The sequence below is a fragment of the Paramormyrops kingsleyae genome, chromosome 1 (assembly GCF_048594095.1).
Source record: "Paramormyrops kingsleyae isolate MSU_618 chromosome 1, PKINGS_0.4, whole genome shotgun sequence".
In the NCBI taxonomy this organism is placed as follows: Eukaryota; Metazoa; Chordata; class Actinopteri; order Osteoglossiformes; family Mormyridae; genus Paramormyrops; species Paramormyrops kingsleyae.
This window is the reverse complement of record NC_132797.1, coordinates 43,674,182-43,690,216: the sequence shown is the minus strand read 5'-3', so window position 1 is coordinate 43,690,216 and position 16,035 is coordinate 43,674,182. Positions and strand designations below refer to the sequence as shown.

The 16,035-nt window shown below is 38.4% G+C and overlaps 1 protein-coding gene and 1 long non-coding RNA gene across 6 annotated transcripts in view; one reads left to right on the top strand and one right to left on the bottom strand.

Annotated features, from left to right (window-relative positions):
- The window catches only part of LOC111838542 (protocadherin-9-like), a 313,609-nt gene that overhangs the window by 28,009 nt on the left and 269,565 nt on the right, over positions 1 to 16,035 (top strand). The window lies entirely within an intron of this gene.
- On the bottom strand, positions 154 to 15,294 carry LOC140592543 (uncharacterized). 3 transcript variants are annotated; one of them, XR_011992866.1, is made up of 5 exons: positions 8,025 to 15,294; positions 5,837 to 5,928; positions 5,359 to 5,451; positions 1,374 to 4,685; positions 154 to 419 (listed from the first exon to the last, which is right to left on the bottom strand). It is a non-coding gene; the product is annotated as an uncharacterized lncRNA (long non-coding RNA). The 3 variants fall into 3 exon arrangements; XR_011992867.1 differs by having other exon boundaries at positions 154 to 4,685; positions 8,025 to 8,257; positions 14,744 to 15,294; XR_011992862.1 differs by having other exon boundaries at positions 154 to 4,685; positions 8,025 to 15,291.

The window sequence follows — 16,035 nt, the reverse complement described above, 5'->3', positions numbered from 1 at the left end:
TTTTCAATAGCCGATGCCGATGACGATATTTAGGAGTCAGGGTCAGCCGATGGCCGATATATGCTGCCGATATTTTTTGGCCGAAAATTGGACGTTTTCCCCTCTATTTGCATGATAAAATATCACATTAATAATAACAAACGATACACAAAATTTCTCAACTTAGCATTTATTGAATACTGACTTGTGTAAATTTAAATATAAACTTAAATAACAAAAACACAATACAACTTATAAACAACTTAAACTTATAAACAATAAAGATAGCAGCACCAGAATCTCTTTAGCAGCAAACTCATTCTTCAGCTCCCAAGCTCACCAGTCTGCTGCAGATATTGCACCTGGCTTTTCCTGGTGTTGGCTTTGTGAAATGCTGCCATACAGGATTAGATTTTTGTTCAGCCATCAGACAGCAATTACTAAAACAGAAGAATAAATGCTAGGTTAGAATTTTTATTATAGTACCTTCATCTTCAATTCATTCTACAATTCCAGTATTCCATGCACATTAAAACAATTACACTCTAATACATTTTGAAGAAAAAAAAAACACTAAGTGCATCATGGTATGATGAGTAGTGTACACTAACATGTTGTTTCTGTTGTTAGCAGACAGATAGCTTAAAGCCAAATTCACAATCAGAATCTAGTGATCCCGGAAAATAAAATAAAATAACTGTCGTATTGCACAGCCTTGTATGCAAGGACAACATAAGCCCCTAGTGATTGTGACGTTGTCTACGTATAAGCCCGTATAAAGGATAGACATGTTTAATGAGGAAACTAACTGCGCAAAGTCATGCACTTTTTATCTAGACGTCTGACAAATTGTTTGAATCTCCGGTCTCAAATGAAAAAAAGTTGCACAGAAGGATCATTGTCAGCATCAGCTCAAGTAAATGGTAACCACGCTTTCGAACAAACACTTTTCTCCGCCATGCATTGTTCTTAGCAGCTCTGTGTCTCCGAGGACGGCGCTGTCTGTGATCAGGGCAGAGTAACGCAACTCTCACACACGCTGCAGTATTTGAGAGCTGCCTGCTCCGCCCCACACACTCACAGAGTGAAACTCTCCGACACAAGAAAAAAAACATAACTGATAACATCGGGCTGATATGGTAATAATTAAAATGTTAACAATTAAAATGATTTTTAACGATTAAAAAACGTCTGTGAGCCCACCAATAAGCACACAAAACGAACTCTATTAGAATAAATGATCCTTAATGTTACCTGTAAGCTACAGTTGGTTGAAGGCTCATTATCATTACCCCAGTTCCCAATAGCGTAATTCGCGTTTTCTTTTAAAGCAACATTTCATAGCAAACTACTTAAATAAACAGGTCATTGAAAGATCAGAATTTAAGCCTTACCATTTTATCCCAGGACTCTTCCAAAACTTCTGGCTGTGGTCCTGCACAAGGCAGCATGGGTCACGTGTTCCACAGCAACAATAAGGCCCACAGACGTGCCTGTCTGAAAACCGGCGTAGTGCACTCGGATATCGGGCGATGCCGATACATTAAAAAATGCTAAATATCGGCCCGATATATCGGTCGACCTCTAGTGGACATTGCATTGTCGTTGTCACGTCCGGCTCGTACGATCCTCGTGTGTGCCACGCCCCCCTCATTACCTCGTGTTAATTCCTGCTTGTGATCACCTGTTGCTTGTTCAGTTCAGCCTGTCTGGTGTATTTAGTTCGTGTCTAAGTCCGTATGAGTCAGATTTGTCATTGAAGTTTCGTAATGTCTGTTGCCGTCTGCTCTGTCTCCCCGAATAAACCCCGTTTGTCCGTATCTATGGCTCCACTCACCTGCTTCTCCACTTGCCCGCTTGCCTACGTGACAGTCGTTAAACAGATTCATCGCTCACACTGCTACGCCCTTATTCAGGTGGTGCTTTTCTACTAAATTTTGACTATACGAGTGAGGCATGCCGACTGAGACAGAGCATGGAAGACGATTACCCACAATTCCGCAGCGCGAGAAAGTGAATAACCATTGGTTCAGTTGTGATGACGTGCGTTCGGCATCAAAACAAGAAGCGCACGCATGCGCTTCCTGTTTTGAAGCCGAGCGCACGTAAAAACAAGGAGCGCATGTGTGCCATATGATTTTTGATGATACTCGGCGCTCGAAAAACCAGAACTTGCTCAGTTTCCAAGTTAAAATTTATTAAAAATCATTGCTCGTCTTGCGGAACACTCGTAAACCGCGTTACTCGTAATCAGCGGTTCCACTGTATAAGTGAATATGAGGTAAATATGATTGTCTGAAAAACCAAAGGGGACAGTCAAATTCCTTTCAGCAGAACAACCTACAGTACACAGCTAAAGCAACATTTGAATGCCTTGAAATCAAGTACACTCAAAAAAATAATTAATTGGATGAACGTAATTTTATCTTGCCACTTATATTCCATCTAAGCAAATCACGTTATATCAATCTTGATTGTATTGTTTCAACACCACATATGTTTGCAAGTGTAACATAAACTAAAATTTACATTCAATTAGTTTGGCTTTTATTAAATTAACATGTTTGTACGAAGTTATTCTAATTAAATGAATTTAAATTCATTTTATATTGATTAAACACTTTGGCACAGCAAAAGTCAGCCTTGTTATATGAACTAATAAATGTTTTGTCTGTTATAACAATATTAATCTTCTTGAATGAATTGATATAGCTTTTGTCTGTAATTCATCAATCTTGTTTCAATTAAGAACATAAGAACATAAGAACTATACAAACGAGAGGAGGCCATTCGGCCCATCGAGCTCGCTTGGGGAGAACTTAACTAATAGCTTAGAGTTGTTAAAATCTTATCTAGCTCTGATTTAAAGGAACCCAAGGATTCAGCTTGCACTACGTTATCAGGAAGACTATTCCATACTCTGACTACAAGCTGTGTAAAGAAGTGCTTCCTTAAATCCAGTTTGAAATGTTCTCCCGCTAATTTCCACCTATGGCCACGAGTTCTTGTATTTGAACTAATGCTGAAGTAACTATTCGGTTGAACAGCATCCAAACCTGTTAGAATCTTATAGACCTGGATCATGTCCCCCCTCAGTCTCCTTTGCTTGAGGCTGAACAGATTTAGCTCAAATAACCTTTCCTCGTATGACATTCCTCTAAGACCAGGAATCATTCTTGTGGCCCTACGCTGCACCTTTTCTAAGGCCGCTATGTCCTTTTTAAGGTATGGTGACCAAACCTGTACACAATATTCTAGGTGAGGTCTCACCAAGGAATTGTATAATCTTAGCATTACCTCCCTTGACTTAAACTCCACACACCTGGAGATATACCCCAACATCCTATTGGCCTTTTTTATTGCTTCCCCGCACTGGCGAGAATGAGACATGGAAGCATCAACATACACACCAAGGTCTTTCTCATAATCAGCTACCTTAATTAGTGTTTTTATTGCTTATGTAAACATTCATTTTAATTCAATTACTGAAACATTCATAAAGAATAGCTTGCAAAGCCATCTCTTTTTTTCTTAAAACAATTGTCAGGATCCCAGTTCAGCCCAGCTTTCTCCCCTTCAACTATCTCATACTAAACTTATTAGCACCAACACATTGGGCTCAATAACTTCCTTCATACCACCCAAGAATGCAAATCAATTGTCCAAACTGCAACCACACTCTTCTTAGGGGTGGTTCAAAGCTAAGAGATCAAGCTGAGCTGACCAGCTGAGTAAATGACGGGTACATTTAGAATCTTTCATTAACAGCAATGCAAGTAGGAGACTACAGAACTTCCAGAACAATGAAGACATGCTGACTTCCCATGGACTAAACATTACACCAGATCTTAACTATCATCATCATGTCAACGCTGCCATATTGTGGAAATGTGAGGGAAATTACAGTTCAGAAATAGTCCTTCAAAATGTGGGCACTTCTGTCATATAAGCTAGGTTTAACATTCAACAAATGTAGAATATTTTGCCAACAAAAAATAATAGCACTAAATCTTTTGGGATTTGTGCAGGACTCCTCATTTTAAGTTTTAAAAATCTAAGTGCAACAATTCAGATTAAAAACTTATTTGTAAAAATGTAATAAAATATGCATTGGAACCAACAATATGCATTTTAACACCATCTTAAGCACTGTTATAACATTCAACACTTGCATTGCTAACTTGAGATGTCAAATCTTTGTAAATTAGTGCTACATTTTAATCAGGCTGTATCCATTAATGGTGACCTTAGTCTATTTAACATGTGGAGAAAGCATTCAATGTGTGTTCAAGTTCGAGTATGACTGCTCCACTCAGAAACTATTTTTGAAAACTTTCAAAGTTAAACACAAAAAAATCTGCATTGCAGAGATATGGAAAAATATCTGGCTTCCATGAGTCTGTTTCAAGCTCATTCACCCCATTAGCTTGTTTTTTAGGAACTGATGAAAACCTCTGCCCATCCAGATTCATGATAACTTTTTGCAGGACTTCAAAAGTGCATTTCAGCTCCAGTGGGTAGCTTAGGTTCAGACAGTATATCAGTCCAAATAACAGAGCACAAGCAATCGTGATGCTCCTCAAACCAGTGAGAACCTCCACACCTTCAATCAGGACACCAGTGTTCTCTGGGTCATCTCCAGGCTCTGCACCCTCCTGCTGTATGACATACACTCCCATCACAGTTTGCTCCATGGCCTCAGGGTTCTGTGAAGTAAAATATTATAATAAATACATTTGTTTGAGTCTAGATATGGGAGCAAAAAAAGATGAATATGCTGATTGCTGATCATAACATTATAAAAACATTTCCAATTTTATTAAATTTATTTTTATTTTATTTATTAATTATTATTATTATTATTATTATTATTATTATTTAAATTAACTCAGTACAATTAGAGATGTACAAGAATAATACAGATGCACCAAATACTAAAAAGTGAAATCTAAGTTTGGACATCACAGTGAGCAATGAGAGAATTAACTGTAGAAATAAAGAGGGAAGTAACAGAGACCAATGATCGCTATAAAAGCTCAGTCAACCACATCAAGACAATTGCATAAAAGTGGCCTACCATTGCCTACACAACATTCAAAGACCACCTGCAGTTTCCTATAGGAACTAGGTGGGGCATTTTATCCATATGCATGAATTATTTACAACACCTGCCCAGCTCTTTACAAAATATATTAAAATAATATTGTTTTGGAAACTGATATGTTTAGCAAACAGAATAAATTCTATGTCTCTCGTTTCCATATATCAAATTTATTACCCATAATTCCTGCAGTAAATTATATAATACACAAGTAAATGTGTGAATGAAATATGTGCTATAAGTCTACATCTTTGTCACACCTTGTTAATGTAACTCACCATGTATTCCTTCAAATGTTCCTCGTGGTCTTCGTTCAGGTAGACGCACAAGGACTTGAGGATGCATGGCCGTCTTGTACGTATTATGTCATCCTGGGGAAAAAGGGAATCTATTATGAAAATATTTAGCTTTTAGGCAGCAGTTTGAATAAAGAACTGTGGTAGACAATACTTAGGTCAGAGGAGACCAAAAGGCAAGTACTCATCTATCTCAACCAAATCAGACACAAAATGAGGCAACCACACACACTGTTTTTTCATTCTGATCAAAATTAACCATATGATTTTGTCAATTACTTATTAATCTCAGACTGACACTTATGTAATTGGTATAACAATATGATTAAGTGTTTGATTAGGTAAAAACATCTTAGGACTTTTGCCTACCATATGTATAGATATTTTTGCTCATGAAATTGTCATGATATGGACATAAAAAGTACTTCATAAGCACAGGTCTAACCATTTTAACACAAACCTTGGAGACGGCCACCATGATGTGTCTCATTTTTCTTCCAGCCACCCCACCTTTGCATCGAAAGATCTCCATCATGCGTGGTGTGTATCAGTCTAGCACAGAAAAGAATGTAGATAGCAGCGGTACAGTCGATATACGCAGGAATTCCTTAATTGTTCTGAGAAACATGAACAATGCACTTATGACTAGCACTGTTAGAACAGAATATGCAACAGAGAAAGACATACCAGGAATTATTAGCGGTTTGATCACTATATTATATCAATACTAGGCCTCGTTCACACGGACGTCTGTACCAGGCGTTTTTCTGGCGTTCGTGGCACAGGTGAGCGCCGAATGTACGCCGACTGTTTTTCTGCTCATTGGAGCAAATCAAAGCGACCACACGGGCATTCAGCACCGGCGTTCGGCCGGCTACGCGTTCAGGTGGCGTCAAATAAACGCGGCATGCAACATTTTCTTGCCGTCAAAATCCCGACAAACGCGAGGAAAACGACGCTATTGCGTTTACATGGCGTTCCGGAGGACTGATTATGTCCCATGATTCTGTACGGCAACTGCGAGAAACCACATTTTACGGAAAATGTGATACTCATAATATCGGTATTGTACCAGCAGTGAGTTAATCAGCTGCTGGTACAATACCGATATTACGAGTAACCCAAACCGACGGATCAACTGGTGCTAATATTTTCGCTTAAAATACCAATTTAAGAATCTCAGTAGGCAACTGGAAATTTGGACATCTATAAGGAAAAACTCATTCAACTGATGTGCCGTATCTGCTTTCTCTTTTCAACTGTCTTTACTCATAGGGTTAAACTGCAGTTAATACGAAAGTACAAAAGCTGTAGAAATATTTCAGCATAAAATCATGTGATATAAATAATTATAGTGTTATTGCAATTACGGTCGTAATTATCATAAATCCTTGCAACCCCGATCAGGATAAGCAGTGGGGATCGAGATTGATGGATGTGTGGATGTAAATAAAATTTACATAAATGCATCTTGGACCTCTAGCTTAAAAATTAGTTTACACACTGCAGCTGATCCCCCCAAATTTAAGCAATTAATATATAAACCCCGCTTCTCTCCAATACCTCAACAATTATGGATGGATTCGAGAGTACAGCATAACTTTGGCTACTTATTACCCATGCGACATACTCAGAAAACGGCGGCTGAAATACACACACCGAACCCGAAAAAAATCACAAAAAAACTGAAAATGAAAGACGCAAATTATGCACGTTTGAAAGTCATTTTTAAATGTAAAACTAGAACTTTACAATGTGATTTCGTCATCTTGTTTAAATCTCGAAATATACATTAGAAACCTTAAAAGTAGGGATGCACCGAATGTTCGGCAACCGAAATTATTTGGCCGAAAATAGCCAAAAAAAGCACTTTCGGTGTTCGGCCGAATAAGTAAAAAGGCAGAATAAATTTTGCCGAACAATGACGTTTTTAATGACGCGATCAAATAGTAACCCGGTTAGAGTGAGAGGCGCGCGCTTTATGCAGCAAACATGTCAGCAGTGTGGAAGCACTTTAAAGTGTCAGAGAAAGAGGCAAAAACGGCCGTTTGCAGACACTGTTCTGCTGAATTGTCCAGAGGGGGTGCATCTGCAAAAACATACACCACTTCAAGTTTAATTTATCACTTAAAATCAAGACACCCCGAACATCATGCAGAGTACGAGAAAGACACGGCGGCGGCTACGGCAACAGCAGCAGCGAAAAGGAAAGTAGCTCCTCCCAGTCCTAGCAAATTTTTACTATTTAATTATTGTAATGGTGAAAAAATTGGCAAAATAAATGGAAAAAAATGCGAAACACCGCGTTCGGTATTCGGCCTTCGGCCAAGCATTTCATTATTATTCGGCTTCGGCTTCGGCCAAGAATTTCATTTCGGTGCATCCCTACTTAAAAGTAATTACTGCCCCCACAGGTAAAAACACGAGACTACAGATTGGGCGTCAGGCTGGTGTTAAACAGCGTCAAGCGAACGCCAGTGAAACGGCAATCGAACGCAGCTACAAAACGCAGGAAAAACACGTATGCCGTTCGGAGGGCGTTCATTTCGAATGTCTATGTGGACGAGGCCTTAGTGAAGAGAGAAACAACTGGGCATCACTATATAACACATTCTTGGGGCATAAAGCCTTACATATAGGACATGCACCTCTTTCTGAGTGAACAGAGCTGGCCATCTGCTTTTTAAGTCTGCAATCAAGGGCTGTCCTTGAATAACTTCTTGCCTTCTGTATGAGAAAGTCTTCTCCATTTTCATTGTCAGTATATGGTCATTGATTCTATTCTGAATCCCTGAACCAGTGCAATTCAGTGCAAAACTTTCCTGGCATCATCTTCTCTGAGTTTGATCCTCAGTCTTATGGGCTGGGCCATCATGTTGACCTGGACAAATATTTAAAAAATAAAGATGCACTCATCGAATATTGTGTGAGTGTGTATACATGGGTCAAATTCTCATGTCAACAATTAAGGCAATCAACAATAATTTGATGTCACCTGGCCTCTAGAAAATTGTAACTGGGAAAGTACAAGCGAATAGTGCTTTTTACAGATTTGTCTTGCATCCTTTTAGTTAATGACTGATTAGTTTAAAAAATCAACAAAAAAGGTTAAGTGGTACCTTGGGAGGAGCCTAAAGGTGCCAATACATAAACATCGGATCGGGAGTTGGGTGAATTGTCATAAGCGGGAGGGGGTGTATCCCTTGCTCTGATTGATCAAGGGTTATGTCCATATGGTATCATAAATGCTTATGCCATATGTTGCTGATAAGGGGGGAAATATGGTTTTGGGAGATAAGGGTTGCCGTTAAACTTTAGTAGAATAAATTAATTATTAATTATTAATGTGTTATTTTTAATTACATTTTAAGGAATAATAAAACATATAGCAGGATGAACGTAAGCTAGCGCACACACGTCCAGCGGGGTTCCGTCCGCAGTAGACAAAAGCGCCCTGGCGTATTTTAAAAGAAGCACCAAAATGTTTAAACAAGAAAAAAATTGTTATTTTTTTAAAAGAGAGAAAAGCAGGCGGAATTTAAACAAGTACAAACATGCCCGAACAAAGCCCTGTCAGAAGAGAAAATGCGGAGTTTAAACAAGCACAAGCGGTACCAATTAACATACAGCACGTCGTTTTAAAAGAAGAAAGCACTTAAACTCATTACATTTAACCAACATGTTTAAAAAAAGAAGAAAAACTTTTAGCGGTATTTACCAATGTTAGGTTGAAGAAAACATTTAACCAGCAAACATTTAGCCCCACAGCTCGGCCATGTGCGTGCGCTCTGTTCGAATAATGCGGGCGATTTGACGACCTGGGCGAGCTTTGGCTCGCGCAGGCGCACTCACGCAGACATCCCATTTCAAAATGGCGGCACCAACGGTGCGCCTGTTATTTCAAATAAACCCCTTTAACCATAACGTTTTTTAAGTAATGAAGCACTTTTCTGCTAATGTGATAAAATAACAAGAAGAATCAAGGAATAACGCGGCCAATCCTTGTTAAAATGGCTTTCGCTCTCTCCATGTCGCGCTTGTGCGTAGAGCCACAATCCCCACACACCACTATCATTTATTGAAAACAGCTGAAGCAACTAGTTTTTTGAATTTTTAAGTGTGTATAAAATAAGTAAAAATGTGTAAAATAAGTATAAGATGTGTTATAAAGCATATAGCAAATGATAATTAATAAATAATTTAATCATAATATCCCACACACACACACCCTGGCCTATAGCTGGTAGAAATGGCTCTATCCAGCGGCCTACAAGATAAAAGCATATGGTACCAAAGCGGGTTCAATAGTCTTTAAAATAATAAAATACATAAATTTATTAATGTACTGGTTTAAATGCGTTTTAAGGATAATAAAACTTTTAACGGTGTAATTTTAACGGGGTCACCAGATGCGTCCAGCTTTTCTAGCTAGAGAGGAAAGATGGTCTGGCAGTTTTAAATGGTAAAAGCAGTAGCTGTGTATTGTTAATGAGGTGTTTTTAAACAAAAAACACTATTTCACATCGTTAAAAACACAGCCATCCTGTTTTTAGGGGGGATTTATGCGTATTGCATGTCTAGATATGTCGGTCAGCTAATGGTCACAGTGGGGGAACGGGGCGTTGGCGCAAGAGCTTTTGGAGTCAAGAGCGATAAGCCCATGAGAAGGAGGCATCAATGAAACAAAATGGACGCTGTTTAACCGCTGGTCCTGGGTGTGAGAAGCACACAGCCTGCAGCCCCATCCTGGCAGAAAGCACATTACCCCTATTTATTAATCTGTCTTATTTGTAAATAGTATAAAATAATATATTTCTAATTTAAATAAAAGTCGATCTCTGACACCACAGCTCTAGGGCTGTGGCATAGGCCCGCATACCCCGCTGTGGGGTTTGATAAAGTATCTAACTACAATTCTTTAATCAGTGGCCATAACTTAAACTTAAACGGCTGTATGACACATTAGTATAATTTTTTAAACCAATAAGATTTAAGGAATAAAACAATTTAGGTGTATTTTGTTAGTTTTATTTTAAATAAGATGCCCCGGTTTATTTAATTACATTTAATAGCTGTAGGAACTAGTGAGTGGTGTTTAGCAACATACATCAAAACATCTTGAAGATTCCAATATGGAAGGTAACCGACAAAGTTAGGCAGATTTCATAAAACAAGGCACCGCAAGGAGGACGTTCGATCCAGAGATGGCACCGTAGTCCCGGATAGGAACTATAGTGAGCGGTATTTAGCTACATACTTCAAAACATTTTTAAAACTAGAATAATACCTTAGTTATTTTAATAATTGAAGGGATTAAAAACATCTGTTGTGTTTGTCGATGTGTTATTTTAAGCAAATGCGTTATTTTCTAACGGCAAAAGACCTGTCATCATGTTTTAGGTGTGAAATGATATGGTCAAGCAATGTTTTACAGCACGGGGAATTAATAAATAATTTAAGCATATTTCCCCACACGCGCCGCGGAACACAGTCATTATACATGCCGCTGACGGGTAACATATATTATCGCAACATGTTTATGTCAGGAAGATTGTCACTGACCTTGCCCGCTGTCTCTGGGGGGAGCACCCCGGATAGGAACTAGTAAGCAGCATTTAGTAACAAGCATCAAAAACACATTTTTAAAAACTTTAACAGGGTAAAGCCTTAGTTATTTTAATAAACAGGTTTTTTCAGTAAATGTTTGTTCACGCTCATGTGCACAAACACACACACTGGTGGTCAGGGGCTTTAGAGTTTAACTTTAGGTTGGTGATTGCGATGTATATCCAAGCCCCTGTAACACACTAACTTAGTCATTCACTAATACTTATCGCGAAAAAACAGACAGAAATAGATTTGTAAATTTTAAAGAAAAGACATGAACGGTTTTTGTTAATGTTTGAAGGTATAAAAACTTTAGATGTATTTGTTAAATAGGCAAACAAAAATGTTGGCCTTTAGAGATTGATAATCAAACTCAATGAAAAAACACCAGACATATATAGTTTATGTTTTTTCTTAAAAAGTATATAAGGATCGTTTTGTTATAGTGAAATTTTTAATTATTATGAGTGTGATATAAATCATTTAGGTAATTAGAATTGAGGAATAACCTAAATAGCGGCTAGAAATGACCGACCAGGCAGGCAGAAGTGTCCTTTCTTATCTCACAAGCCATGGAAGGATGGGAGGGGTGACAGTTAGTGCGGGGGGTGTACAGTAGGAATTGTGGAATCAGGCAAGGGGGGTAAGAATTTAGGATATATTTTTATTTTAAAGAAGGAGGACATGGTTATTTAATTACATTTTATAGGAACTAGTAAGCTGCATTTAGCATCATGCATCAAATACACATTAAAAACTTTAAAGAATAATGCCTTGCTGGAGTACCATGTTACGTTGACAATGGTAACTGAGATGCAGCCTGTTTGATAGTTAATGAAACATGGTCCACATTCAACAATGCCAGCGGTCATCCTGAAAACTGACTACAGGCCCGTCGCTCTAACATCACATATTATGAAGGTGTTTGAGAGACTTATCCTGGATACACTTCGTTCCCGGGTGGAGTCTTCTCTTGACCCTCTTCAGTTTGCCTATCAGCCACTCCTGGGAGTAGACGATGCTATTATACACTTGCTCCACCGAACCTACTCCCACCTAGATAAACCGGGGACCAGTGTTAGGGTAATGTTCTTCGACTTCTCCAGTGCCTTCAATACCATACAACCGGCAGCACTGGGGGAGAAACTAAGGATCATGCAAATTGACACTCCCATGGTCTCCTGGATAATGGACTACCTGACCTGTCGTCCCCAGTATGTCCGTTTACAAAACTGTGTATCTGACAGTGAGCTGCAGTACTGGTGCTCCTCAGGGGACTGTTCTGTCTCCGTTTCTTTTCACCATCTATACATCAGACTTTAAATATAATTCAGAATCATGCCACCTACAGAAGTTCTCTGACGACTCTGTGGTGGTGGGATGTATTAAGGACGGTGACATCTCCGAGTACCAGACTGTGGTGGATGACTTTGTTTTCTGGTGTGAGCGTAACCATCTACAACTCAACATCAAGAAGACGAAGGAGCTAGTGGTCGACTTTAGGAAGAGTGGAACCCCTGTGACTCCTATATCTGTCCAGGGTGAAACAGTGGACATGGTCTCAGAGTACAAATACCTGGGAGTGCATCTGGATAACAAACTGGACTGGTCAGTTAACACTATGGCACTCTACAAGAAAGGACAGAGCAGGTTGCACCTTCTGAGAAGGCTCAGATCATTCAACATCTGTAATACCGTTCTTCAGATGTTTTACGAATCGGTTGTGGCGAGTGTTGTCTTTTATGCTGTGGTCTGTTGGGGCTGTAACATGAAAGCAGCAGACAGGAACAGACTGAATAAGGTAATTAAAAGGGCCGGATCTGTACTGGGCATGGATCTGGACTCTGTTGATGTTGTGGCAAGGAGGAGGATCCTGTCCAAAACACGCACAATCCTGAACAGTCCTTCTCACCCGCTATATAGAGTTCTCTCCGATCAAAGGAGCAATTTCAGCCAGAGACTGATTATGACCAGGTGTTCTACAGAGCGCCACAGGAGATCTTTTCTCCCAATGGCCATTAAAATATATAACTCTTCTTTGTAATGTTGTCAGTACGGGACTTGAACTATGTGTAGTTCCTGCTCAATAATAATATTTTACAGCACTACTGTTAACTAATGTTCCATGTGCAATATCTGACTATTACATTTGTGCAATATTTCTCCTTATCTACACGGCATTTCTAGTGCATTACTAAACATGTGTGCTATATTTAATTTAATTTTATTATATTTTACTTCTACTTATTGGTATTTTTCTTTAAATTTTTATATCTATATTTTTCCATTCTAATACTTTTTCCTATACTATTTCCTTTTTTTTCCTTTCTTCCCAGTAAATTAATCAGAGCAACTGTATAACCAAGACAAAGCAATTTCCCTTTGGGATTAATAAAGTTCTTTGAATCTTGAATCTTGAATCCATTATGCAGCGAGACTACAGATCGACTATAACTACGGTGGCCGAGAGAGCTCAACGCGCTGCAACTTCAGAAAACACATGCAAACAGAAAAAAAACCCACAACAAATTAAGAAAACGTCTCCATCAGTTTGACAACACAGGCGCTGCAAATACGGAAATGCACTGCAAACACACGAACGCGCTGCAAACACAAAAACGCGCTGCAAACACAAAAACGCGCTGCAAATAGCTGGGACCACAACGGAAATATTTCAGTGGGACCTCAAAAAGTGACGAACCCATCTGGGAGCTGATTACAGTCGAGCACGGTTATTACGATTCGGCTTATGACGAAAACACGCTTGTAACGCTTCGATTCCAAATCCCCGACCTTCAGTAATGTTAAATTCCTTAAAGAAAACACGCATATAGCGATTCTTTTATAGCGAAAATTCGGCTATAACGATGTCTACTGTCTTCCCCAAAGAAGTATTTCAATGAATTTTTATTCGGTTATAACGATTTGCCTCAATCATTCCAAGTTTAATAGTTTAAAATAAGTCCGACGTCAGCTTAATCGCGTAGCCAAAGCGAGCAGCAGTCAGTACCTGTTTATTGATTTTTAGATGTACTTTTATTAGCTGCAAGAAAACAAACTGTGACATTAAGCATTTTGTGTAAATAGAGTTCCAAAGTTAGAGGCTGTTTATTGTTTTAATTTGCTTTTTACAATGTACATATGTCAGTTTGACTCGTTTATTATTTCTGTTTAAAACATACGTTGAATTTAAGTTGGAATAATGAACCCAAGTAACTGTTCTTTCTAATGTACAATTCACCCAACTCCCGATCCGATGTTTATGTATTGGCACCTTCCTATATAAGATTCATTTAAACAGCAGCACGAAATGGTCTGTGCAGTAGCCGTCTGCGCTTCATGCGATGGCGCCCAAATATCGCTTACGAATAGAAGATTACAGTAACATCTGTGGGTATTTTTTGAATTTTCTATTAATGGGGGCTCCAATTGTAATGAAATCTGATTGTGTTTGATAAGGAAAATAATAGCGATTAAAATATTTTCAGAAAATCACTGTGGGGAGTTCATTTTCAACTGATAGATGTACCTTTTTTCGGTGCGTAGCGTTCTACCACCATGTAATATGTTATCGATTTCGTGGTCCATACTAAATGGTTGTTGAATTACAAAATACACGTTGCTAGTAAAAAAGATGTTTTATTTTGATCATTACATGAAACAAAGCTTCATAAAGTAAACAGAACTAGAAGGTCAGTGTTATTTTATACAGTCATAATACATGTGCCTAGCGATCAGTCATAATACATAGCAATCTTACATGAAAATGGATATAACGAAATTCGGTTATAATGAAAGAAATCTGCCGGCCCCAGAAAATCGTAATAACCGTGCTCGACTGTATTTGTTCAGTGGCTTTTGGTCAGAGCAGAAGTGTTGTCCGTAAACTAAAAGGTGAGTTTTTTTTGTTTATTTTAACATCCTGATCATACCATTAATTGGTCTATTGGACATTATTAGACTAATCTGACGAATCACACATATAACTGTGGAACGTTATTAACTTAATTGCCAATAAATATCTAAATAAATATATGCAAATACATGTAACGTTCAAAGTTCATGACAAAATTCTGCAGTGCTTTAATGGTTAAAATCAGGTCAAAACAGGGGGTAGTTTACTTGCTTGTTGCCTACAGTTTTTCTCAGAGTAACTCTAGCTAACATAGCATTAAAATAATGTTTCACTCACCTTTTAGTTCACGGACAACACCTCTGCTCTGACCAAAAGCCACTGAACAAATAATCAGCTCCCAGATGGGTTCGTCACTTTTTGAGGTCCCCCTGAAACATTTCCGTTGTGGTCCCTGGTATTTGCAGCGCGTTTTTGTGTTTGCAGCGCGTTCGTGTGTTTGCTCTCGGCCACCGTATATAACGCCCCGTTTATCCGCTGGCGTTATTTTTCTTTTTAATTTTGACAGAATAAAGCCTTAGTTATTTTAATAAATAAGTTTTTTTTCAGTAAATGTTTGTTCATGCTCATGTGCACAAGCACACACACACACACACACACGCACACACACACACACACCAATGGTCAGGTGCTTTAGAGTTTAACTTTAGGTCTGTGAAAATATAGGACCGCGATGTGTATCCAAGCCCCCATAACACACTAACTTAGTCGTTCACTAACTTAATTATTGCAAAAAAACAGACAGAAATAGACCTGTAAATTTTAAAGAAAAGACATTAACGGTTTTTGTTAATGTTTGATGGTATAAAAACTTTAGATGTATTTGTTAAATAGGCAAACAAAAATGTGTTACTTTAAATTGGTATACAATATAACCTTAACTTCAGATGCAAGATGTACACCCTACACACACACACACACACACACAGCAAAGCCCCGCACATGCGCACAAGCGCGCACCCAAGGGTTGGCCTTTAGAGTTTGATAATCAAACTGAATCAAAAAATACCAGATATATATAGTTTACGTTTTTTCTTAAAATGTATAAGGATCGTTTTATTATAGCGAAATTTTAAATTAGTATGAGTGTGATATAAGTCATTTAGGCAACAAGATTTGAGGAAGAACCTAAATAGCAG